Here is a 25,108-nt window from a genome sequence, read left to right on the forward strand (position 1 = left end):
TGAACTTTTTTCAGAAATAAGTTTCATTTTTGGTATTTTACCCAAAGAGTAGGGGTCAAAATTTTGTTTCTCGAAAAAGTTCAACTTGGAAAATTCAGATAAGTCAACCAACAAACTATTTCCATAGAATCTTCTATAAAATGTGACTGTATGTCCTCTAGAACTTTCTTCAGAAATAAGTTTCATTTTTGGTATTTTACACAAAGACTTGGGGTCAAAATTTTGTTTCTCAAAAAAGTTCAACTTGGATAATTCAGTTACGTCATGCAACAAAATATTTCCATAGATTCTCCAAAAGGAAGGTACTGCATGTGCTCTAGAACTTCTTTCAGAAATAAGTTTCATTTTTGGTATTTTACTCAAAGGCTTGGTAGGGGTCAAATTTCACTTCTCAAAAAAGTTCAATTTGGAAAATTAAATTTTGGCATCCAACAAAACATTTCCATAGATTCTCCAAAAGAGAGTTACTGTGTGTGCTCGAGAACTTTTTTCAGAAAAAAGTTTTATTTTTGGCATTTTACCCAAAGAGTAAGTAAGGGTCAAAATTTTGTTTCTCAAAAAAGTTCAACTTGGATAATCCAGTTACATCATGCAACAAGATATTTCCATAGATTCTCCAAAAGAAAGTTACTATATGTGCTGGAGAACTTTTTTCAGAAATAAGTTTCATTTTTGGTGTTTTACCCAAAGAGTAAGGGGCAAAATTTTGTTTCTCAAATTAGGTCAATTTGGAAAGTTCAATTTTGGCATCCAACAAAATATTTCCATAGATTCTCCTAAAGAAAGTTACTGTATGTGCTTGAGAACCTTTTTCAGAAAGTAGTTTTATTTTTGGCACTTTACCCAAAGAGTAAGGGTCAAAATTTTGTTTCTCAAAATGGGTCAATTTGGAAAGTTCAATTTTGGCATCCAACAAAATATTTCCATAGATTCTTCTAAAGAAAGTTACTGCATGTACTCGAGAACTTTTTTCAGAAATAAGTTTCATGTTTGGTATTTTACTCAAATACTTGGGGTCAAAATTTTGTTTCTCAAAAAAGTTCAACTTGGAAAATTCAGATACTTCATCCAACAAAATATTTCCATAGATTCTCCTTAAGAAAGTTACTGTATGTGCTCGAGAAATTTTTCCAGAAACAAGTTTCATTTTTTGTGTTTTGCTCAAAGACTAGGAGTCAAAATTTTGTTTCCCAAAAAAGTTCAATTTGGAAAATTCAATTTTGGCATCCAACAAAATATTTCCATCGATTCTCCTAAAGAAAGTTACTGTATGTACTCGAGAACTTTTTTCAGAAATAAGTTTCATGTTTGGTATTTTACTCAAATACTTGCGGTCAAAATTTTGTTTCTCAAAAAAGTTCAACTTGGAAAATTCAGATACTTCATCCAACAAAATATTTCCATAGATTCTCCTTAAGAAAGTTACTGTATGTGCTTGAGAAATTTTTCCAGAAACAAGTTTCATTTTTTGTGTTTTGCTCAAAGACTAGGAGTCAAAATTTTGTTTCCCAAAAAAGTTCAATTTGGAAAATTCAATTTTGGCATCCAACAAAATATTTCCATCGATTCTCCTAAAGAAAGTTACTGTATGTACTCGAGAATTTTTTTCAGAAATAAGTTTCATGTTTGGTATTTTACTCAAATACGTGGGGTCAAAATTTTGTTTCTCAAAAAAGTTCAACTTGGATAATTCAGTTACGTCATCCAACAAAATAATTCCATAGATTCTCTAAAAGAAAGTTACTGTATTTTCTCGAGAACTTTTTTCAGAAAAAAGTTTTATTTTTGGCATTTTACTCAAAGACTTGGGGTCAAAATTTTGTTTCTCAAAAAAGTTCAACTTGGATAATTCAGTTACGTCATGCAACAAAATATTTCCATGGATTCTCCAAAAGATAGTTACTGTATGTGCTCAATAACTTTTTTCAGAAATAAGTTTCATGTTCGGTATTTTACTCAAAGACTTGGGGTCAAAATTTTGTTTCTCAAAAAAGTTCAACTTGGATAATTCAGTTACGTCATGCAACAAAATATTTCCATAGATTCTCCTAAAGAAAGTTACTGTATGTGCTAGAGAACTTTTTTCAGAAATAAGTTTCATTTCTGGTATTCTTCTCAAAGACTTGGGGTCAAAATTTTGTTTCTCAAAAAAGTTCAACTTGGATAATTCATTTTCAGCATCCAACAAAATATTTCCATAGATTCTTCAAATAAAGGTTACTGCATGTGCTTTAGAACTTCTTTCATCAAATAAGTTTCATTTTTGGTATTTTACTCAAAGACTTGGTAGGGGTCAAAATTTTGTTTCTCAAGAAAGGTCAATTTGGAAAGTTCAATTTTGGCATCCAACAAAATATTTCCATAGATTTTTCTAAAGATTGTTACTGTATGGGCTCGAGAACTTTTTCCAGAAATAAGTTTTAATTTTGGCATTTTACCCAAAGAGCAAGGGTCAAAATTTTGTTTCTCTAAAAAGTTCAACTTGGATAATTTAGTTATGTCATGCAACAAAATATTTCCATTGATTCTCCACAAGAAAGTTACTGTGTGTGCACGAGAACTTTTTTCAGAAATAAGTTTCATTTTTGGTATTTTACTCAAAGACTCCGTAGGGGTCAAAATTTTGTTTCTCAAAAAAGGTCAATTTGGATAGTTCAATTTTGCATCCAACAAAATATTTCCATAGATTCTCCTAAAGAAAGTTACTGTATGTGCTCGAGAACTTTTCTCAAAAATTAGTTTCAAGGTTGGTATTTTTACATACTAGCCAGGGTCTAAATTTAATTTCTGAAAAAAATTCAACTTGAAAAATTCAGTTACCCCATTCAACAAAATATTTCCATTGATTCTCCTTAAAGGGGTGACTGTATGTGCTCCATCACATTTTTCAGAAGTCCAGTTTCAAGTTTCATATTTTCATACTCAGACTAGAGGGCAAAATTTTTTTCTGAAAAAAGTTCAACTTGGAAAATTCAGTTCCATCCTCCATATTTCCACTGTTTCATGTAAAAAAGGTGATTGTACATGAAATCATGTACTTGAGCTCTTTTTTCTAAAATATATTTCAAATTTGATATTTCCCATGGGGGGGGCGGATTTTTCTGAAAAAAGTTCAACTTGGGATGTTCAATTACATCATCCAACAATACATTTCTACTGTTTCATGTAAAAATAGTGACTGCAAGTACTTGAGCTCCTTTTTCAAAAATAAATTTCAAATTTGATTATTTGGACTGAGACTGAGTATTGTTGCGAAAATAGTTTTTCTGACAGAATTTCAACTTGAAGTGCTCCAAAACATCAATGAATAATATATTTCTACTGTCTCGCCTAAAGTAGGTAACTCTACTGCACCCCCTTTTTAGGAATGTGATTCAAATTTGAGTTTTCATAAGAGGACTCAAAGGTGAAATTTTTTCTTTCTAAAAAAAGTTGAACTTGGAATGTTTTGAAAAATCACTTGACAAAAAATTTCTTCGTTTTTTCCTAAAGAAAGTAACTGTATGTACTTGATCAAATTTTTCAGAAATGAAATTCATAGTTGATTATGTGGACCAAGACTCCAGAGCAGAAATAGTTTTTTGGAAAAAAAAAACACACTTTTTCCTAAAAAAGATCCGCTTGTAAAGTTCTAAAACATCATACAACTAAAAATTTCCTCTTTTCCCGCTGAAGCACATTCCTGTATGTACTGGATCACCCACTTTGGAAATTTGTTTCAAACTGGATTACAATACAAGGCGTTACTACGATTTTCATTTTGAATTTCCATTTTTGAAAGTGCAGTTTTCTGTTTTACAACTGTTTTATGCTACCAGTGCTGATAAAAATTTCAAGTCCAGTACTGTATGTCATGGGCTCTGCTTTTCTTCAATGTTTTGTTGCAAGTGCTATGAGAATAATATTCAAGAAGCTCTCCTGAAAATCTTGTTTTTTTGTGTTAAAAACCCGTTTTCTCCAAAACTATGCGATGAATTGGAGATTTCTTTTTTTTAATCATTTCAGGAACATTTTTTTGATAATTCCATACGAAGTTTCCTCTCATATTTGAGATGTTGTTGAATTATTGAGTGATAAGTAATGTTAGGTGTTGAAATTTTCTGGTTGAATACACGGTTATGCGGAAAAACAAAGTATTTTTCAAAACCCCTCCGTGGAGAATTTGAGGGGGCATCCCTCAGCCACCAAAAAAAATTTCAGCTCCTAAGTCCTCCAACTTACCGAGAAAATGGGTTTTGAAGAGTAAATAGTTTTGATAGAAAATAAGTGAGCTGTTATTTTTTATTTTCCAAGAATTCTCAGTGAAATTTCATTATTAGTTCACTGAAATGAAATTTTGTGAAAAAGTTATCATTTCTCAAATCCTGTATGTATTCAGAGATGTCAATTTTACTCAATCACGACTTTTCGTTTTTTTATAGATTTTTTTTCAATTTTTTCATTTCCAATTTTTCAGTATTATAATTTGACTTATAGCTTCTCTGGCAATGTTTTTTCTACTTGACACCGACTGCACTTCCACTGCATGAATTTAAAAAAAAACCATTTTTCACATCCCCCCCCCCCTTAAAATCGAAGGAACAACCTAGTTCTGAAATGAAAATTGAAAATAAAACTATATTCGATTTTGTGGGAATTGGTGCTTTGGAAAATGAACAAATCTTGTCTTTATGAATTTCAAAGTTGGATGAAAATTCATGATGAAAAAATTTGTTTATTTTCCAAAGTAGGTACATAGATACTGCCCATTCCCAAGGTCATAAGTATCTTTTTTTCAATTTTTTTTTTTCAAAAATCGGTTGTTCCTTAAAAATGTACTTATTTACTTTCACAAGTTTGTGATTTGGTGAATACCATACTTACTGGTAACGTTATTTGTTATTCAGGTTTTAGGAGTTTTCTCTTGTTTATTTGAACATGTGAGTGACATGAGAGGAGTTTGAGGAGAAGAGGGGGGGGGGTGAATAATTATGGAGATTATTTTTTTTTTCGGGGGATCGAGATTTGGTTGAATTTTTTGTGAGCTTTGGAGTACCTACGTTAGAAATATCATGATTTTTAGCCGTCTTCGAATTGATTGTTGCTCAGTTTTTCGAAGAATGGCTCAATTTTGATGAATTTTCAATTTGCGAATTTTTTGATAATAATTTACCTTTTGATGGGTTTATTCGCGATCAATTCTAATGAGGCTCTAATCATTCTGCATAGACTGCTGAAAACACTTCGATATACGAGTACCTAGTTTTGATTATATTTTTTTTTGTTTTAATCAATTTTTCGTTCGTTTTTTGTGGAATTTTTCCATTTTGATGAAATCATTTCCACAATTTTTGAACCAAGTTGAAGATACTTCAATGAATGATTGTTTATCCGAGAGAAATTTGTTACTTTTACAATTCTCGTCGGATTACTGATGAACTTTCAAGCGTATGTGGATGTTTTTAAAAATTTGCACACATGAGTGCTTTTATTTCGATTGTTTTTTTTTTTTAAATCGATTTTCATATCATTGATACGAATTTTTCAATTGTCCGAAGGAGAGGGAAGGGAGGAAGGAAAATCGAGTGTTATGAATAAATGTACTTACGAGTATTTTACTTTCACAAGTTTGCGATTTGGTGGAATTTATCGTGGCTGTAATATGCTTTGGATCACATTAGAAATATTATGCTTTTTTGTCGACTTTCTCGCAATTTTTTTTAAGATTATTATTCCAATTTCGATGTATTCTTCGATAGCAGGTACTCGACTATAGAGGGTGTCTGGTGAATAGTGGATGTCAAAACTTAGGATTTGGATGTAACGAGGTGCCTATCTTTAAAATTGAAAGAACAACCGAGCTCTGAAATAAAAATTGTAAAAAAAGTATATTCGACTCTGTGGGAATTGACAGTACCTATGTCCTTCGGAAAATGAACGAATTTTGGTCATCGTGAATTTTTGCCCAACTTTGAAATTGAAGGGGATATAGAAATATTTATTTCTTTTAAAATATTTCTAGCCTCTTCAATTTTAAAGTAGGGCAAAAATTCACGATGACCGAAATTTGTTCATTTTCCAAAGTATTACCCACTCCCAAGGTTGAAAATACGTTTTTCTCAATTTTTTTCTTCAAAAATAGGTTATTATTTGAATTTTAAAGATAGCCATTTGCCCATCTAACGTTTTTTTCCAAGTCGTACCCGCAATTATATCCAAATCTGAAGTTTTGACATCCATTCACCAGACACCCTGTACTCTCTTCGAGTACCTACTGAGTCATTTTAGTGACATTCGAGGAGGGAATTCACTTTGAAATAATTAAGTTTCAATTTTTTTCTTGTATTTTGACAAGAATTCCAAAAATTAGTGTCAATAAATTAGATTTGAAAGAAAATTACTTACAATAATGTCCATTATTTTTGACACTTCGTTGTAAAATTTTTGACACTTCGTTGTAAAATTAATAAATTTTTGCTGTAAAGAGTTTTAAAATGACTCATCAACATTTTTTTTTTTTGGGAGGGGGAATTGTGATGTGTGGATTTTGTCGTCAACCTAATTTTTGGATAAAATTTTCGTATATCTAATATTTTGAGTTCGGTGTAGGTGGATTGAAATACGAGTACATGTTTTTGAAAAAATTTTGGGAACCAATTTTGAACCCTTGTTTTTAGGATTTTTGATATTTAAACTTATACTTACGTAATTTTAAGCAATACGAGTAAATGAATTCTGTCCTCCTAAGAATTTTTAACGATAATAATAGCCTTTTGATGGGTTTATTCGCGATCATATTGTTATGGGTTTTCTAATCCATCTGTTGTGAATACATTTCGATGTACCCATCTTTGATTATTTTACGATTTTAATGAATTTCTTGTTCGTTCTTGTGGAATTTTTTCATTTTTATGGAACTCTTTCCAAGATATTTTTGAATTGTGTTTAAACTTCAATGAACGATTGTACATTTATATCCGAGAATAATTAGTCACCATACAATTTCATAGGACTACTTTCATGATGAACTTTCACACGTTTGAGGATTATGTTTTTGATCCCATATAAAATATTTCTCGAGTGCTTTTATTCTGATTGGTTTTTTCACAATCACTCGAAAGAGTCCCCGAAAAATTCGAGAGAATTTTGAAATACCTATTTTTGTAAAATTTGTCTTGAATTATGTATTTTTTTGCAGAGTTTTTCATTTTGCGAATGTATTTTTTATTCCAAAATTTGAAATTTTTCCAAAACTTTCGAGCGTGTAGAACTTACGAAACATGTGTATGTTTTGAATTAATCGATTTTCGTGATAATTAATACGAATTTCTTAATCGTCCAAAGGAGAGGGAAGGAAGGAAAGAAAATTGACTGTTATGAATAAAATGTACTTATTTACTTTCATAAGTTGGTGATTTGGTGAATTCGATTTTACAAGTTTTCGACTTTTTAGAAGAGAGGAGAAGGAGGAAGGAACAGACATTGACTGTTTTGAAGAAATGTTCGTATTTTCTTTATCAAGGTTGTGATTTGGTGGAGATTTTCTCAAGTTTTTGAATACGTGTGAAGTACATATGATTAGGTATTCCAATGATTGATTTTCGTTCGAGTTTTCAACGATTAGTGCAATTTTGACGAAGTTTTGAATAAATGGTTTGTGATTTGACGGAATTTTTCGCGTGCTTTTTAATACCTATGTACTACGAAACTTGGTTCGATTTCAAATTGATTGTGGTTCAAATTTTCTAAGAATAGCTCAATTTTGACGAATTTTTGATGTTCGTAAAGGAAAGGAAATGATCAGAGAAAATACTGGTCAATTTTAAAAGAATGTGTGTTATTCACGTTTTAGAGGTTTTCTCCAGTTTTTGAGCATGCGAGGGACATGAGAAGAGAGGGAGGGTAGGGTGGTTGACAATTTCTCTAGATTAGTATTTTTCTTCGTAAGTTTAATGAGATTTGGTAGAAATTTTTATGAGCTTTTGGGGTACGTTTGAAATGATTTTTCGTCCACTTTTTCGCGATTTTTCGAAGATTATTTCAATTTTGAGATTGTGAATTAATAGCTTACTCTTTCACTATGATTATTTAGGAGGAGTTATTCCTAGAGGTGTTCTGTCGATTTAGCAGGTTGCTTTTTTATTTTGAAAATTTTATGCGGTCACAGACTAGAAAAATTCTCATCTACGCTATGCTTCTGAAAATGATTTCGCATTCGCGCGATTTACTAAATGAGGACAACGTTCACTAATATACTCGTATGCTGGAGCGAGTTTTGTTGATTTCTGACCTTGAAGAAGGTCAATGGTTCTTCATCGCCGTATCTGTAGATCTTTTATTTGCGATTTTTTGGTGTCGAATCGCATATTTCGTCTCGACAGAGTGAAAAACACGATAACAATCAATTTTTAAATTTTTAAAATGGAACAGTTATTTTTTTTTTAATTCATTGGACGATTTAGTATTATTATTATTTTTTTTAAAAAAAGAAAAAAAGTCGTCTAATCCGGTCAATGTTCATTCAGTTCGTCGTTATTTATAACCAGAGACGATTAAAATGAACAAAATAATGTCCTTTTTTTCGCAAATTCGACCAAAAAGTAAATTTTTTTCTCGCTGAACACGTTAGTAGAGAGATACGTGTGTCTTGTATGCGGTTTGGTGGGTACATAAGGAGCCACACGTACCGCTATTCCGTGTTCAACTCGACTCGAAGACCAGAGAAGTATGTCAGTCACACCTACGTCGTCGTCTGTATAGTATCTTTGAGAATAACGGTAAAATTTACCATCTCGTAAGATGAATTTTAAATGCTTTAATTATTATAAACACGTGATTCTAATCGAATAGAATTTTTTTATTCGAAGCTACATATTTTCCCAAGTAATATTTATGTGCCTATTCCTTATCATTTATGTATCGTGAATTGGTTCTTCTGCTAAATAACGATCGATCATGATTCCATATTTTTTTACAAGTTGTATTTTTCCACCTTTAAAAAAATTCCAAACGTATAGGTAAATATCAATTCGATCAAATTAGGTACTTCGCAAGTCAATCCTAACATGTGACTTATTCCTCGATAGTCTTATCATCGAAGATCGTTTGCCAAAATAGCCTTGTAATTTTGAAACAATGAAGTCGCAGAAAAAACAGAAAAAAATCGCGTAACCGGAGCTCATAATTGACGATAATTTATCTCCAGCATCAACGATGAAATGAAAAAAAATCTTAATGGATGCTTTGACGACGAATTGTTTAAAATTTTATCAAAACAAAATGGCTATGTTTATGGCCAGAGTTTTATTCGCCAGAAAGAGAAAGTATCCTCATTCCGGCTCGCATTTCATTTCTGCGGATTTTCTACCTATAAATTATTTTTAATATCAATCGAAGGTGACAGGGCGTATTCCAAGGTCTCCGCGGAATATGGTGAACTTGATTTTGAAGTTAACGTGGATTTGACTTCGTAAGGAAATATTTTTGTCCACTGATTCTGGAATTTTTAAAATTACTGGTCGAAAATATTTTTGGAGGAATGATGTGCAATTGGTCAAGTGGGTCAATAAGGAGCACGATTCGAGAGTATTTGTGCCAAATATGAATTTAAGCAGATTTCTGTGGCTTATTTTGGGGGAAATGGGATTTCCAAAATGCTGCTGGAGCCTCCAAAACGGTTCGAAATCATCGTTAGTTCACTCAGCATGTTGCAATTAGAGTTCAGTGTGAATTTCAGCTTTTCATCTTTATTTTGATGAAATTTGGTAGAAATTTCCAGTTTCAAAAATCTGCTGGAGGCTCCAGAACTGCTCGAAATGGCTCGAAACCATTTCCAATCGATTTGGCGGGTCGTAATTAAGCTACACACCACCAAATTTCAGCCTTCTGGGTTGATTTTGTGAAATTTTGATTTTTTTTCTTCAATTTTTTGAGCCTTTTGATTTTTCAAAATTTTCCAAAAATCGAAAAATGCATTTCAGCTTCTGAAATTTGGGTTGTTTGCTCTTTCGATCCAGATTTGTCCAGTTCTGAAATTTTTTGCCAATTAAGATGGGTACCTTCCTTCGAATGAGGAAAAAAAATAATATAATTAAGTAATTAATTATTATTTTGGCCACTGCAACAATCGTAATCTGGCATATGAAAGTAAAACCAAAACTGCATCAAGCAAATTGCAACACTGCATCACTTTTTTAAATTTTTTTCAAGGAAGTAAACCTATGTGAAACGCTCACTCTTATAATTAATCAATGATAAGCAGCCGAGATAAATTACGAATAATTATTCAATTAGGTACCTTTATTACATCGGAATCCGTTAATTTTTAAACCGAATTAAAATTCATTACGGTTAAAAAAAAACTTCGTTAATAGTGTGTTTCCGTATACCTACCTACCTACCTACCTAACTCAAAAGAAGCGAAATTAAAAAAAAAAGATTCGATATAATTAACCTTCCAAAATATCCAGCACTGTTACGTTATACGTATACTACTCGTACCTACGTATGTATTTTCATTAAAATAGCAGCCGTATTTTAATCATATGGTAATCCGCGCCGAGCACATTTTTGGAATACCGGTAATTATTTTTTCTGCGCGATTTCTACGAGTAGTTCTCTGTCTGGTCAACGCACTTGACTTGACCGCAGATCACCACAGGTACCTGAACCTACATACGACTCTACGAGTATAACGTTGCACTCGTCGTCGTCGGGTTCAACCTTCATTCTAATTTCTGGTTATGAGTACTAGTACTAGGAAATTTCATGGTAGTTTGCGTCGATCTCGATCTCGTATTATTCTCTTTACGATTCTACGAGTATACGAGTGTATAGTTCTCGTCTCGTCTCGTCTCCGCAGATATTCAATTTTCAAACCATCTGGTCGTCTTGAATTTAAACTTTATGATTATAGTACTCGTATTGTTTCGCTGACTCGAATCGAGCAATTTTTCGTTTCGCAGTTGATTTGTTTCGTAGGTCTTCATTATTATCACATGCAGGTGTAGTTAGAAAGCAATTGCGAATTGAAATCGTGTGCTGCTAATACCTAATTTTGTGGTGAGATGGACTGAGAATGACTCGAGTGAGCATTAGGTTCATTTTGATCAACTTCCATTCAAAGTTGAAAAGAAAATTGAAAATTGGAATCTGTGAAAATCGTTTGAAAATTTCTCATTTTTGAGAAAAATCGTTTCAAGTAACGCATTTTCCAAGGAAAACACCTCCCTCGACCCCATGTTCATGTTGGGGAGAGAGAAGGATTTCTTGCAGTACTGAGAGTGTTTTTTTGGTGGAAGTATTTCGACATCTCGAGGTGTTTTTTGACGTACATTGCTCGAAACTATTTCCATTTATTTCGAAATCGACCTCGGCTAAATTTCCCTCGGGTCTTGCAACCAGTTTTGACGACCCTTCCCCCTCCCCCTCGTACCACAATTTTAAACGCATTCAGAATGGGAAAAAATTGAAAACAATGCAATGCAATGGACGAAAACTCTCATTTTTTTTTAATTTCACGTGTCTACATTGCTTTACGATTTGGTAAAATGTTCAACCTCCCGCCCACCACCCGCCGCCTCTACCCTCAAAACCCCTCAATAAGAGATTTTCGTTGGGGAAAAAATTTACCAAGTGGCTATTTTTTGTGAAAATTTTCATTTTGAGCACATATTCAAGGCCATAATAAAGGCCCGGCTCTGAAAATTTTTGAGATTGTTTTACAGGGTGTCCGTTCTCCTGGAAAACCTTGGGAAGTCAGGGATTTAGGTCGGTCTGGAAATAGGGTGGTCCTTGATTACATGTCAAAAAGATTGCCATTTTTTTCTGCTCCCAGCTCTCAAAGTGGTGACCTCTGGTGAGAAAATAATTCCCTATTTATTATTTTTTCTATTTTTGGAAAACTCGGGCTGTGGCGGGCCTCTCAATTTTCAAAAATGTGAAAAAATTCAACTTCGAAGCAAAATGTTTTTAAAATTCAAAAATCTCAAGTTCTAACACTTTTAAAAAGTCTCTTTCGAGTAAAATGAACTCTCATCAGGATATTAACCTCATCCTTAGAAAACCAAGTTGGTCCGCTCGCTAGAAGATCTGAAATTTGTATTTTACATTAAATTTCAGCTATTTTAGGGAGTCAGCTTGGTTTTCAATGAAGGGGGCTTAAATCGTCATGAGAGTTTATTTTACTCAAAAGAGACTTTTTAGAAATAACAGAATTTGAAATTTGAAATTTTCAAAATTTTACAGTGAATTTGTATTTTAATAAAATTTTTGAAAATTGAGGGGTCCACCACAGCTCGAGTTTTTCGAAAATGGAGAAAATAAAAATTGGGAATTATTTTCTCACCGGAGGTCACCACCTTGGGGGTTCGCGGAGGGAGGAAAATCTCACCTTCGAAAATAAGGACCACCCTAGTCTGAAAATTCCCTCGGATCTTGCAAGCAGGCAGCAGGCATCTTACTGGGTCACTTTTTTCACGAAAAGTCACTTTTGGTTACTTTTTTCATCAAAAAGTCACTATTGGTCACTTTTCTTCCAAGAAAGTCACTTTTTTGAATTTTTTTTTTCGTTTTTTAAACAAAAAAAAAACGTTTTTAATCCAAATTATCTTTTTTTTTTACTCATTTTCGAAGGGTTTTATGCGAATTTTCTTTGTTAAACAATTTCAGAATATTAAAAACACAAATTTTTACTTTTCGAAACATCAATTTTCGAAAGCTTTTGCCCTCGCTTCGCTCGGGCTTGTTTTCTTTTCTTTTTCAAAATAAAGGTGATGATTTATTTTTTTTTAAATCAAGTACTAAAGCCAAAAAACAAATTTCTCACAAAAAAACATCGTTTTTATGCCTCTCAAAATACAAATTTTCAAGAGCTTTCGCCCTCAATTAGGCCTGTCTTTTTTCATTTTCAAAATCAACTTCCTTCAAAAATACATCATTCATATTCTACAAAATTTTAAAAATAAAAAAAATGAGCTAAGTACTCGTTCTCACATTTAAAAAAAATGGATTTTCCGGTGGGGCCAGACTGGAGAATAAAGTAATAGTTTTTAGGTGAGACATTGAACGTTTTTTTGCTTTTGTTTCTCGATTTTTTGCTCTCCTGAACGCTGGAATTTAAAAAAAATTGATCACTTTTTTGGTCACTTTTTTCACTGATGAAAGTCACTAAAGTCACTTTTTTTCAGAAAAATTTGGGTACGATGCCTGTGCAAGTAGTTTTGACGACACCTCCCCCTTCTCCTCTCTTACCACAATAAGATCACACAGAATGGGGGAGAGTTGAAAGCAATGCAATGGATGAAAACTCTTGATTTTTTCTAAATTTCACAGACTAGTTCATTTTGTATTTCATTAATATTCCGAATTGGTAGAATTTTTAACCTCCCCCCCCTTCTCTATCCTCAAAAACCCTGAGTAAGAGATTTTTGTTGGGGGAAATCTACCTGATGGCGATTTCTTGTGAAAATGTTCATTTTGAGTATATAAGGCCTTAATGATCCTACTAAGAGAATTTTCGAGACTGTTATACAGGGTGTCCGTTCTCTTGGAAAACCTGGAAAAATCAGTGAATTTGGTCGATCTGGAATAGGGTGGTCCTTAAATACATGACAAAAAAAAATCGCCATTTCTTCTGCTCCCAGCCTTCAAAGTGGTGACCTCTGGTGAGAAAATAATTCTCTATTTTTTATTTTTTCCATTTTTGAAAAACTCGGGTGAGGTGGGCCTCTCAATTTTCAAAAAAATTGAAAAAAATCCAACTTCAAAACAAAATATTTGAAATTCAAAAATTTCAAGTTCTGACACTTTTTAAAAGTCTCTTTTGAGGAACATGAACTCTCATCAGGATATTAACCTCATCCCTAGAAAACCAAGTTGGTCCCCTAGAATAGCTGAAATTTGTATTTTACATTGAATTTCAGCTATTTTAGGGAGTCAGCTTGGTTTTCAATGGAGGGGGCTAAAATCGTCATGAGAGTTTGCTTTACTCGAAAGAGACTTTTAAGTGATAACAGAACTTGAAGTCTTGAAATTTTCAAATTTTACAGCGAATTAATATTTTTATAAAATTTTTGAAAATTGAGGGGGTCCACCGCAGTTTGAGTTTTTCGAAAATCGCAGGTCACTCCCTTGAGGGTTCGATGGGAGGAAAATATCACCTTCGAAAATAGGTAAGTACCACCCAAGACTGGAAAAATCAAGAAATTTTGTCATTTTCACTCAAATTTTTTTTACTTTTCGAAACACAAATTATCGAAAGCTTTTGCGAGAGCCACATGAAAAATTCCTAGATGATAAAAATCAAGCTTCAAAGCTAAAAAATGAACTCCTTACAAAAAACCTTGTTTTTATGCCTTTCGAAATACAAATTCACAATAGCTTTTGCCCTCGCTTTGGCCTGTTCTGTGTTCTTCAAAATCAATCTTCCTTCAAAATAACATAATTTGAATTTTAAAATTTTTGAAGCCAAAAAATAAACTACTCGTCGTCACATTGAGAAACCTCGTTTTTATATGCCTTCTCGAAATACAAAATATATTCTTAGAAGTTTTTGCCCTCGCTTGGCTCGAGCCTGTTTTCTTTTCCTTTTCAGAAATAAATTCCTTCGAATAAACATTATTTCAATTCTAAAATGCGAAAAACCATAATATAAACTACTTACTCGTATTTGTAAAAAAAACCTCGTTTTCGTTATATCGAAATAAAAATCATCGCAAGCTCTGTCGGCCTCGCTTCGCTCGAGCCAATTTGTTTCTCATTTTGAAGCAAACAAATTTTTTATTTGAGGCCTCCAAAAACTCAAAAAAGGAAAGTAAAATTTTCATAAGTCATACGAATTTTGTGTCAATTGAATAAATTAATGTTTTTCTATAACATCAATCCACAAATTTTAATTCGACACCACCCCCTCTCAAAAACCTAAAAATAGCTTCTACTTTGGAAATGGGACCCAACGTGATATCTGCCCCAGGCTCTTATCGGCTCTGCTACTTTTTTTTTTCATTTTCATACTGGAATAAATTTAAGAGTATAATTTGCTCTTATTGTATTTATGCTTAGTTCTATCAGTCAAAAGTATTTTCCATTTTTGGTTTTTCATTCGACATTCTTGTACCCAATTCGTCCCACCCCCTCCCTTCCAAAAAGTTTGATGCTTTGCATGTTGAAATTTTTTTTCAATTGAAAAATTGTTAATCGAAGTTCAGTTTTTTTTTTGTATTCGAAGAAGTATTCAGTTCGTAGAGAAACTTATGAGAAAAAAAATTACCCCCTCCCCTCCGAGGAACTTCTTCAATCAAAGTATCTAATAAGAAATTTGGAAAATTGGTCTGACAAAATCTTCCTCTGGTCTTGCGAGTAGTTTTGACCCCCCCCCCCCCCCCCCGCCACAGAATAAAAACTTTGAGAATAAACAAAAAAATTGAAAAAAAATGCATTGGATTGAAAAATGTTATGTCTGAATTTCACAGAATGTCCCCCTCCATTTTTTTTACGAATTTTCAAAAATTTCAACCTCTCCTGTTCTCCTTTCGCCCCCCTCCCCGTATAAGAGCTTTGAGAATGAACCAAAAAAATTGAAAAAAATGCATTAGATGAAAAACGTTTCTGTCTGAATTTCACAGAATGTGTCCTCTCCATTTTTTTGTACGAATTTTTAAAAATGTCAGTCTTCTATTCTTCTTTCACCCCCCTCCCCCCCTAAAAACTGAATGAGAGATTTTAGTTGGGAAAATATCCTCATGATCGAGCATCTATTTTGAGCACATACGACCATATTACTCGAGTTGAATGGTGGGGGGGGGGGGGGTCCGACTCAGAAAACTTTTGAGATATTTCCCATCAAACTCAACATTTTGGGCGAGGTGCACAGTTCACCATCTTATACTATCGCGAAGACTCTTTCGTCGTCTATTTTTCACAGATCTAACTAAAAAGAACAACCGGATAGGGCAGTACCATCGTCACGAAATACGTAGACGTAGTTACATGGTTAAGGTGAAGGTTTGTGTATCGAAGTATCAAACGAATAGCTGTATCATGATGCGGTTAGGTATGTAGGTCGAATCTTCTAACTGTTTTTTTTTCTCTGTCGTTCGTTTCTTCATTTCTTCTTTCTCGGGTACATATTTTTTTTTCTTTCGAGTAAAAAAATCGTGTTCTTTCAAAGGTTTTTTTTTAGTATCATTACGCGCGGGTATTATTATTAAAAAATCGAACTATGCATGTTTAGAATTTGACGTGTGATGGGAAGATTCGTGTATAGATAAATTTGCCTAAAAAAAAATTAGTTCATTCATTGGGTACTCGATGAATATAAAATGAGAAGCATGGATTGAAGTTCACGTTGTCGTCGAAGGCTAATAAATTTTCACGACTAGAAGTACTATCTATCTAGTTAAAGGTCTCATATGAACGAACATGTAAATTCAGTCAAATAGAGCAAAAAGTAGTGTACCTAGATAAGCAATCATTGGAGAACGTCACAGTGTTGTGGATACAGATATAGCCCTAATTATGTTTACCGCAGGCTTCCACCAAAGGTTTATTGGTGTAAAGTACCTACCTACTTGGTCGTATAAAATTAATTGAAGTTTGTTTCTCGAATAACATCATCGTATAGCTGAGTAGTCTACTGTGAAAAATTAACTATTGTAGAAACTCGGGTGTTTGCTTTTACTCGTATACCTATCTATGAGCTTATTTCGAGGGATCGTCTATAATAGAGCACATTGAACGTGATTTAGATTCGAAAAAGATACTGGAGTTGATTTTTGAAATCCAGATTTAGAATTGAGAGGGTGGAGGGGGGGGTGCATTCTGTTTCGAGTATTTTTTTTGGGATTTGATAATTTCATTCAGCTCGTAGGAAAACACGAAAAAAAAACTAAACGAATAAATGAAATAATTACTCACCAACAAACAAAGCACTAAGAAATGTATCACATTTGGAGGCACCACTCGAACACAATCACATGATTACAACGAGAAACCGTACGAACACTTGGTAAAAAAAAAAAATCGAATTTATTTGCCACAACAACAACAACAAGAACAGAATACGAGTAAGAAAAACCAACGACCGCGTGCTCTCGGCCACTCGTCTACTTTTGTGGCAGAGCTGTCAGCAGCGTTGCGCTTACCCACAGCTACTCCAGCAAGGTAACAGGTTCTCGACTTCATGCATATTAATGTCGTCGTCGTTCCAGTAACATGTTAGAAAGAAAAGAGTAAAGGAGAAAGCAACACTGCCGAGGCACCCATTATCGAGTATATGGACTCCGAAGACTATACACGAGTTCAAGAAGTCTTGATAATAATTTGAACGATCGACTACGAGTATAATCGGGTGAACTTGTGTACTGGACTGGAGCGAGGGGGAGGGGTTCATTCATGGGGAGGACGGTCGGGTTCGCATTTTTAGCGGAAGTTATTTTTTCCCAGATTCACTTCGGTACCAGTTTTTCTTTCATTAAGCATTTTTTTTTCGTTTGGACGTGTTGAATACCTACAGTGGTGAAGGGAAGGAGGGATTGACGTGAATAGGCACACTTTCATCGTATTTTCAAAATATGATAGTAATTAATGAAATGGTGAAAACGATGAAATATCGCCATGAAAACAATTTTTTTGGCAGTTGAATTTTTTGCATTTTAAAAAATTCAAAACTCAATTTGAGATTCTGAAACTTTAGTAACGATGGCTTTAGGAACTCGCTTTTTCGATTTGTGGCATGGTTGTTGACCAAATCGAAGGATAGAAAGTGATTCAATTCATATGTCCAGACCTTGGTTTATCATTTTTTTTTTTTTTCAACAAACTATACTTATTGTTAAGTTGATAATTTTTGTACCAATTTGCAATTTTTTTTGTAAAAAAAAATGTTACCCTAAATCGTACTGGGTCATTCCATGTCAATTCGACCAAGAAGTGGAAAGGGGAGGGATCGGCGATTTTTTTGACATTTTTCCTGTGAAAAGACCTTCCGAAGGGATGACCAATGGCGCAAATCGCAGCCCTCTAGCCCATTTTAAAAGGCAGCCAGGGGGTGTCAAAGTTTTCAGTGAGCCTAAAATATCATCAATTTCAGCAGTGGATTACTCGATAACCGCGATACCTACCACAATGGAACTTTTTGTTTCTGTTTCTCCCTATGTTTCTTTCTTCTCCTTTTTTTCTTGTCTCTGAAAAGGGAAGTGGTGGTGGGAACTTGTCTTATTTAAGCAGAGTGGAAATTTTGGGCTTGTTTATGCATGTGAAATCATGTTCGGATCAAAGGTTCACCAGAGTCAAGAGAGTGCTTGTTGCGGCATAATGGGGGCATGTGTATATGTGCAGAGAGAATTGACTCGGTATTTTCCATTTTGATAGAATTCTCTGATTGGTCAATTGCGATTAAGGAGGATTAGGGTGCTTTGCCTGATGATATTTTTACCTAACATTAACTTTGTCAATAAATTTGAAGGTTTTCTCGCATTCTATTATTGTTTTTGCTATGTCAATTGGCAAGTCATCAACATTGGGTACCTATTTTTTTTGTCAACGGATTGCCTTGTGAAGCGAGAATTACGTTTAAATCAACATTACAAGATGCAGAGTCAGTCTCAGTTCTGATCTTATATAGAATTGATCTTGGTAGTTTACCTAAAGATGATGTCCCAACGTCTAGCTGGTAGTATTGATCCATATGCCAAGAATAATGGTCAAGAAATCTGTATTGAGCTTATATTCGACTTGACTACATACTTCGTCTAAGAGAAGTTAAGTGTATCATGATAAAAAGCAACTCTAGCAATTTGCTAGCATTATGCTAGCACTTGACTGCTAGCACCTGGATAAGAAGTCTTTTAACAAAAATCCAGCACTATGCTAGTACTTTGACTGCTAGCTTTACCAAGGTTAGAATAGCGCTAGCAGTAGACTAGTGCAAGTTTACCTGTGATTGTATTTCTAGCATGTAACTAGCAGATTGCTAGCATGCCTTTTGCTAGTTCACCTCATGCTAGCACCATTACAGGGTGCTAGCAATGCACTAGCAATATGCTAGTAGTGACTGCTAGCTTTACTCGGTGATTATGCTGCTAGCATGTAACCAGCAAATTGCTGGCCTGTCTTTTGCTAGTTCACCGCATGCTAGCATCATACCAGTTCTATGCTAGGATGAATTTTCCAATAAAATGTCTGCTGGCAAAGTGCTAAGTGCTGACACCATTCTAACTGGTAATCTGCTAGTTGATTCCATGCTAGCACCGTGCTAGTATTCTGCTACTAATGTTAGCATTCTGCTAGTGAAATTGTTGATAAGATAATTATTCTGCTAGGATTAACTAGTGTATGGCTAGTGTACTTTTTACTAGCTCATATCATGCTAGCAACATGGTAGCTTTATGATAGGAGAAACTGCCAGCATCGCTCGGTAATTATGATGCTAGGATATAACTAGCATGTTGCTAGCGTACATTGTGCTAGCTCATCTCAGGCTAGTATTATGGTAGAATTTTGCTAGCAGGAGCTGCTGGGATCACTCGATAATTATGGTGCTGGGTTTTAACTAGCATATCCTTATCCCTAGCATACATTTTGCTAGATAATCTCACATTAGCAATATGATAGCATCATGCTAGCAGGGAGAACTGGCATTACTAGGTAATTATGAGGCAAGGGTTTGACTAGCACATTGCTCGCATATATTTTGCTAGCTCACCCCATGCTAGCGATATGATAGCATCATGCTAGTATGAACTGCTAGCATCACTTGGTAATTAAGGGGCAAGGGTTTAACTAGCATATTGCTAGCATGCATTGTGCTAGCTCATCTCATACTAGATAAATGATAGCATTTTGCTAGTGGGAAATGCTAGCTTCATTCGGTAGTTATGTATTGCTAACATACTTCTTGCTAGTTTGTATCATGCTAGTAATAAGCTGGCATTTTGCTAGCATGTTATGCTAGTTCATTTCATGCTAGCATAACGCTAGTATCGTGCTAGTTTCCTGCTACTCATGCTAGGTGGGTGCTACTAATGCTAGCATTCTGCTAGTAAAATTGTCAATAGGGATTCAGAAATTCAAGAACCTCATGTTTCATCTCCAATCCCTTAAGAGTGGATAAGACATTTTTCTGAGACACATCCTCTCTTTAAAGATCTGACAGATTCTAATCCTCCAACAGATTCAGATCCTTTGTGTGTGGATGTTGAAGCTCTGGATGTTCCCTTTTTAATGGTCAAGTCCCCAATAGGTCTCTGGCTTTTAGGCTGAGGATCAGTTTTTATTTTCCCTTTACGAGACTCTGAAACGGAAGCAGACACTTCCTCAGGAGTTACCAAGGCTTGATTTTGGAAATTTGGTTTCTTCCAATGTAACTCTAATAATATTAATGGCATCTGAGATTTCAGTAAGCCTTTCTTCAATACTCTCATTATATTGAGTATTGAGTGAACTTACCAGCAGCGAGTCCAACGTCAATGATCAGTTGATTCTGGCTTTCGAATTTCTTATCAAGCTCATTTAATTTTTCAGATGCATAAATTGAGTGACCATTAACTGCTTGTGTTACCATTCCCAAAATAAAATCTTCAGATCGTCCGGACCCAACAATTAATTGTTCAATTCCTCTTATCACAGCTGATGGTATGTACATCTGAATTTTTTTTAAGGTGACGAAGTAAGAAAAGAGGCATTTTCAGGACATTTTGGGAGCTACTTTACAACAATAAAAATACACAATAAAATAAAATGGATTGAAACAAAACAAAATAAAATGAAGTATTAATGAATACATATAGATAATTAAATAGAGTTAGATCCCTTTAGGAACTCATCTACATCATAAAATGCCTTTTTTAATAGCCATTTATGAAGAGCTTTTTTAAATAGCTTAGTGTTATGAACATCTCTGATTTGTGGAGGGAGACTATTAAAGATTTTGACTGCCATAGTATCTATTCCTTCCCCGTTCATTTTAGTACGCATGTGATCAGTAAAGATTGAGTTTACCCCTCTAATATTATAAGTATGGGGTCAGTACTGAAGGCTGAACAATATTCTTTTTTATCATTATTGATACCTACCTGTAGTATATTTATAGGGATGGTGTTATAACAATTTTTTCATCAATGAAGGTTTGTCTACAGGAGCAACTTTTTTCCACCGCTAGTTTCCTTCTTTGTGAAGTGACTTGACTTTGACCTATTCACAAATTGGATTTCATTCTCATCGAAATTTTCTATTTTAATTTAGTCAGATCATTTCGAGCAACCTAGTCTACATCGTTTAAATCATTGGGATCTATAATACTCTCAAGTTTCTTCAATTCTCTTTTTTGGAATCGTAGAAAATAATTTGGACTTTTAATAGGTGTTTCATCCGTATTCATTTCAAATCCTGAAACATTTGACGATGTGGTCTTATGGGCAAATCTTTGAACAACGTTTTTCTGCGCATTTGCTGTTTAGTTTTCACCGGATTTTTCCGCTTCTTTGTTTCTGTGCTTTCTTCCCCCACGAGACATACTTAATCACAACTAAGCAGCAAGAAAAAATGAACAATGTCAAAAAATCGAAAATATCAAAAATATCAAAGTTACTTACTCTAGAATCCAATAGTGCTACAGGATAGTAAAGTTTGTGTGTTCCTGTGTTCCTTTTGTTGAATTGGAAATCGGATTAACGAAAATAAGAGAAGGAAGACTTATTTTGACCTCTTTCTGACGTATTTCATGAAAAAGTTGATAAAAAATCACACCCATAGCAAAACAATTATTATTCGTTCATTTTTTGAATTTATTCGAATTTTGATTTTTTTCTGATGAGTTTATTTTATCGAGCGAAAGTGGTTTCTCAACTTTTTCAACGGATACGTATAAATAGGGGTCAAATCAGTCAACTTCACTGCTCAAAACTTTTTTTCATGTTTTAAATAAAAAAATCGCATTTTTTCGTAAACTTTCAATTTTCTAAAATCGACTTTACGACATAATGCCATCCCAATTTTTTAATTTATGTTGTTCAACGTGAAAAGTTGTCCATAATATTTTTTTTCCCAGAATTTTTGAGAGTCAGAACGATATGAAAACTACGTTTTGAAACTTTTCGAGCTAATTTTTCACACGAAAAAAATTGGCAACACTGATTTTTATGATATCTCTAAAAAGCCTTTCAAAACCCCTAACTATTGGAAAAAGTTCCAATTTTGTAGGTATCGCGGTTATCGACTAATCCTTTGCTGAAATTGATGATATTTCAAGTTCACTGAAAACTTTGACACCCCCTAGCAGACTTTACAAAAGGACTGGAGGGCTGCGATTTGCGCCATTGGTCATCCCTTCGGAAGGTTTTTCCACAGGAAAAATTTCAAAAAAATCGCTGAACCCCCCCCCCCCTTTCCACTTCTTAGTCGAATTGACGTGGAATGACCGTCTACTATTAGACTTTACTATGAGGTAGGGTATTTATGGTAGGTCACCTTATAACGTTCTCAATAACGAATGAGAATCTTCAAGGTTGAAGCACAACCCTATAGGCCGAAAATCCAATTTACCTCGTTCGGATGAAATTTTTGTACGAGCGAAAATCAATTATATATACGAGATGTACCGTACCCGATGGCTGCTGCGGCGAATAGGATATAATTCCATTTTGGTTTAGATAATCGGCTTAAAAAACAATTTCATTTCGACGTTTTCGTGTTTGAAAAGGCTGTAAAACGTCGTCGTCGCCGGCGCGTCAGTGTCGCTCGCGTTTCCGACCTTAAATTTCCAATTTTCAAATCGTCGAGAGGTTTTACCCATCAACTAACCGTAAGTAGAGTATCGAACTGAAAGCTCAATGATACACGAGTGAACTTATAAATGATGTGGATTGGTGTGTTTTTCACGTTTATATCGTCTCGTGTCTTAATTGATGAGCTTGATTTCAGGACTCGTGTACTTGGTTATTTTTTCAACGTTTTGATTACTCAAAGTTACTTTTTTTTATTATTTTTTTTTAGCAAATTGTTCAAAATTCAATTTTTTTGCAGAAAATTCTAAGAGAGCTACCTTTTTTAAAAATGGTCCCGAATTCTTGTATTTGACCAAAATTGCGAAAAAATGTATTTTTTTCTAATAATTGCCACGAAGGCCTGAAAAAGTCTTGCTTTTTGTCAAGAATTGACAAAAACTCGTGTTCTGGCGAAATGCTGTTGAAAACTTTTACTTACTTTGATTTTTCCAAGAAACAACATTAATTATAATCAGATTTTATCTTGAAATGGCCCAGAATTCTCGTTTTCTGGTAGCGAAGTTTTGCCTTCTGCACGAAATTGTCGACAATTCTCGCTTCTCCAAAAAAAAAAAAAAAAAAAAAGGCCAAGGTAAGGATTGTTGTCGTTCTTTGCAGAAAATTCCAAAAGTCCTACTTTTTTTCGAAATGGTCCAGAATTCTCGTTTTTTGACTGCAAAGTCTTGATTTTTTCCAAACATTGCCGTTTTTTTTTACAAAATTGGCTCAGGATTGTTTTTTCTTTATTTTTTGTAGAAAAATCCGAAAGACCTATATTTTTTTTCAAAATGGTCCAGAATTCTCGTTTTTTGCCCACAATGCCTTGCCTTTTGCCAAAAAATGTCAACGGTTCCTGTTTTTTTCAAAAATGGGCAAAAGTTGTCGCATCTTTTGAAAAATGGCTGAAGATAGTCGGTTTTTTTTTTGCAGAAAACTACAAAACAGCTACTTTTTTTCAAAATGGTTCAAAATTTTCGTTTTTTGACCGACATTGCAAAAAAAATGTATTTATTTCTGATTGCCATAAATTCCCAAAAAAAATCTTGCTTTAGCCAAAAATTGACAAAAACTCGTGTTATATCGAAATACTGTTGAAAACTTTTACTTACTTTTTTTCTAAAGATGGTCGCATCTATTGAAAAATGACCGAGGATTGTCGTTTCTTTCAGAAAACTCCAAAACATAATATACTTTTTTTAAATTATGGTCCAGGATTCTCGTTTTTCGACCGACATTGCAAAAAAGTGTATTTTTTTATGATAATTGCCATAAAGGCCTGAAAAGGTCTTGCTTTTTGTCAAAAATTGAAAAAACTCGTGTTCTGGCGAAATGCTATTGAAAACTATTGCTTACTTTTTCCCTAAAAATTAAAAAAGAAAATTTTCTAGAAAGTGGTCATTTGGAAAGCCTTTTGTCTTGCTAAGATTGTCAAGATCTTGCATTTCGCCAAGAATTCAAGACAAATCTCGCTTCAAAATTTTCTTCCAAAGTCTCTACATTTTTCAAAAAATTCTCCAAGTTTAACTTTTTTTGGGGGAATTTGTGAAAATATACAGGATTTCCGGGGGGGGGGGAGTGGTGGTACAAACTTCAGATTTGGACATAACTGGGTACGAGTAGGTGGGAGAAAACGTAAGATGAACAAGTTGCCTATTTTGAAAATTGAAGGGGCTAAATATGTACGTTTTCCAAATCTAAGAGCCCAAAGTTAAATTTTGACCATGGTAGCCGTAGTACCACCATACTTTCAAAAATGAACAAAATTACCTATCGTGACTTTTTGCCCAACTTGCAAATTGAAGAGGCTACAAATGATTTCTAATTTCAAAAAATCGCGTTGGAAAACAACAAAATTTTGTCATGATTTTTTTTTCTTACTCTGAATTTTGAGAAGTTTTTGAAGCTCGAAAGTTGTAAATTTAATTAAATTTTTAGCAAATCGAAAATTGTCGAGCTTAAAAAAATGTTTAAATTTTGGAGTATAAGAAAAAAAAAATTATAACAAAATTTTGTTGATTTTTTGAAATTGAAAATCATACGTAGCCTCTTCAAATTGCAAGTTGAGCAATAAGTCATAATTGTTAACATTGTTCATTTTCCGAAGTATTACCCCGACCCCCAGGTCAAAATTGTATTTTGGCTGTCGAATTTTGAAAACGTATTTTGCCCCTTAAATTTTCAAAATAGCCATTTTGTTCATCTTATGTCTTTTTTAAATCATACTCGGTTATAGTATCCTAATCAGAAGTTTCTACCACCACTCCCCGGACACCCTGTATGTATAATTTTTGGCCTAGTCTGATTACCTAACACAAGGTCTCACTTTTTTCTAAAATTGTCGTAGACTTTCACTCTTGCTTTTTAACAAA

The 25,108-nt window shown here is 33.9% G+C and overlaps 1 protein-coding gene and 1 long non-coding RNA gene across 4 annotated transcripts in view; one reads left to right on the top strand and one right to left on the bottom strand.

Annotated features, from left to right (window-relative positions):
• Ptr (Patched-related) overlaps positions 1-17,265 on the bottom strand; it is a 42,794-nt gene extending 25,529 nt beyond the window's left edge. The window contains exon 1 of the mRNA XM_065348801.1: positions 16,894-17,265. The gene's annotated coding sequence lies outside the window, so the exon portion shown is untranslated. The remainder of the gene's footprint in view (positions 1-16,893) is intronic.
• Positions 1-25,108, top strand: part of LOC135834839 (uncharacterized) — a 174,201-nt gene that overhangs the window by 8,994 nt on the left and 140,099 nt on the right. The gene's annotated exons all lie outside the window — the stretch shown is intronic.

This window comes from Planococcus citri, chromosome 2 (assembly GCF_950023065.1).
Source record: "Planococcus citri chromosome 2, ihPlaCitr1.1, whole genome shotgun sequence".
In the NCBI taxonomy this organism is placed as follows: domain Eukaryota; kingdom Metazoa; phylum Arthropoda; class Insecta; order Hemiptera; family Pseudococcidae; genus Planococcus; species Planococcus citri.